Consider the following 3,071-nt stretch of genomic DNA (forward strand, 5'->3'; position numbering starts at 1 on the left):
GTCCAAACATAATACGCCCTGGTATGGTATCTGTACCACCATAAAGCTCATTTAAAATGGCGGCTAGCTGCTGTCAATCAGTTTTGGTTGTTGAGTGGAAGGTAAATGCCCTTGCCCAAGAAGAAAACCTTTTCAGTGTGTCTTCTGACGACTATAATACAACGGTGACTGAGAATATGTATTAGTCTCGTATTCATATTCATACCTACTCAGTCACAGGTGAAAAACAGAGCATTGTATCCTGCAGCTCTGACACTTTAGAGCATTTATTCAGTTGTTTCTAGATTTATTTGGAATAAACCAATGAACGCTACGTCGAATCGCGCGTCCGAGGTTTTCAGGATGGGGGCGACAGCCGCCGAGACAGGTGTGTTTATGTGATTACATTTGATGTGGCAAATTGGATCCGACAGTTACAATTGGTTGAAAGCCGTGCTGACGTCATGGTCTCCATGGAGAAGAGAAGAAAATTGATTCCGAGAGGTTAACGCCCGGACGTCAGCAGCAGATGTTAATTGAATGAATGAATGAAAGAAGACATTACCGTCACACTGGGCTAAGTACAGGTCACAACAAGACAGGCTGAAGAAATACATTAAACAAATACAAGATAAAACTTACGTTAGATAAATTCAAAATTCTCCTCGCTTTTCAGTAATGGTTAAAAGAAACAGATATGTTTTATGATCGGTGGTTTGTCTAGTTTCATTCGGAATGTGAATTTCTGTCCAGAAATAGGAGAATAGATTTTGTACAAGCCTATACATGCCATTTATCTCTTCTCCATACCAACTACATTCTATACAAAATGACATTCGTTCTCTATTCTATCTAACTAACTATAATACAGGAGAGAGTCACGACGGCGCCTTCCGTCTCATGAATGTCGCCATTGGAAATGACCGGTCATATCGCTGACGGTCTGTACTAGGGCCGAGTACTGTTACAAAACTTTTTCTCATTGGACCGGTCCAGAAAACCCGGACCTGAAAAAAGGAGGTGGGCCGGATGTTTGACCAACTAGAAAATTAAGAGATTATTTTATCAGGCATTCATACGTTTTGGCGCTTGAAGGTGGAAGAAAATAACAAGAGTGAAGTAGAGTAGAGTTTGTAGTAATTTCTACCAAGTTTTACAGCTAATCGTACAGGTGCAGTTGCGTTGTAGGATTTTAAAACGCCAGTGGGAGTCGAATACTACACAAAACAGATGTATTTGTTGCGAAATGGACCATAGTTTTGAGTATCGTCCATTCACAAGTTTCCACATAATGAATCAGGTCCAGGTTCAGGTCCGGACCTGGACCTGGTTTTCTGGACCTGAAGCGGACCTGGACCTTAATTTTCTGTACCGGTACCCGCCCCCAGTCTGTACCATACCTAAACATGTGTTGGGTGGCTGACAACAAGGGAGAACATAACAACAACAACAATTATCATATCAGAAATGTACGATATTTTCTGGGTTTAGGCATTGTTCATTGAATATTATTATAAGTTATGGATGACATCGCGAGCATCAATTTTCGGTCGACTTCCAGAAGAAGTAAATCTGTACATACTGCATTTAAATACTGTCAATCACACTAAATCACTATGTATGTATGTATGTAAATCACACTAAGCCGCTGTATTATATGCCTTAAATTGAACAGAATACCGGTAATCTATCTTACTATTAACTAATGCTAAATGTAAAATTAATACTTGACTTTATGTAATAGAATGCATAAGTCAATCCCAACATCAAAGATGATTATGTGAATGAGCAAAAATAAAGACAATACTCTGTGCCTTTGATCCTTTGTTCAACCTTACGGACCACTTAGAGCTCCTAATGAAGGCAACTTTTTGCCAAAGCTTTAACATGGCCTTCGATAAAGTCTGCGAAGAAGTTTTCTTTTCCTTTGACCCACCATTCTGTGGCCTGTTCATCGAACCGAAAGAATCGATTTCTCGGAACGGAGCCTTACATAACCGTAGCGTTAGGCGTTGACATCAAATAACCGGGATTCCCGGCCAGAAGGTTCTGGAATGGATTAATCTTGAATCAAGTACAACAGATTAAGACACTCGATAATACAGACAGATTGACGGACAGATGTTGTTTTGTTTTGTTTTTAATTCTGTTTTCTTTAGCCAGGGTAGCCCAACTCGGTGTAACCACACTGCTTTAAATGCCACAACTCCCTTAATGCAAAGATATGGAAATATATCAAAGACTGCTTTGTTATTAGAAAGAATACCAAAACTCATGATTAGCCCAACTCGATTGTAACACTATATCAAAGACTTGCACTACCCCTTATTGTTATGTTGATTAGGATGTAAAGTCTTATTCTAAACATCTATTTTGTACTTTGTGCAATAGTTGTTGCCATACATTGTACCATGTACAATTGTCGTGCAATACAGTTATTGATATATCAAAAGATTCGAGTAATGATATCCACACAGTAACGTGCTTATTGACCCATGGATTAATGAGGGTGAGGTCGGCCTGGTTTATCAGGTTGTTTTCATCATCGGACGGGTTAGAGTTCAACTCGCCGCATTAAGCCGGGTAATGGGGCCCCGAGGGAGTCTCGGGGTACGAGAAAAGATCAGTAGGGTCTGGGTCTGGGTCAGGAAATGAAGTGCGCAATTAATATTTCGGAGCTTTATCATAAAGTATAAAGCCTTTCATGAAACTGTCGTCATAGTTTGAGGAAGTCATTCTACGCAGCTCTGATTTGGTTTCCTCGCCACGTACCTACTGATTTTCGAAAAGACATCGACTGGGAAGTCGCCACTCAAATAATGGGTTTGGAAAAATTGGCTTCCTGTACATCAGAAAGGGAACACAAAAGGTTTCTTGGAGAGTTTCTGAACTTGACAGTCATGACGTCTTCAGATGACAGTCGACTCGGCGGGGTGTACAGATTTTCTGACGCTCAAGGCGTCTTGACAATGTCATCCGTGTCATTTTTAGCCTCCTTCGCGACGCCTGTGATGAGTAACAGGTTAATCAGATTGTCCCGATATATCGTCTACCTTCCCCGCTATTGGGCGAGCCACATAAAATAACGACTC

Source organism: Branchiostoma floridae, chromosome 13 (genome assembly GCF_000003815.2).
Source record: "Branchiostoma floridae strain S238N-H82 chromosome 13, Bfl_VNyyK, whole genome shotgun sequence".
In the NCBI taxonomy this organism is placed as follows: Eukaryota; Metazoa; Chordata; class Leptocardii; order Amphioxiformes; family Branchiostomatidae; genus Branchiostoma; species Branchiostoma floridae.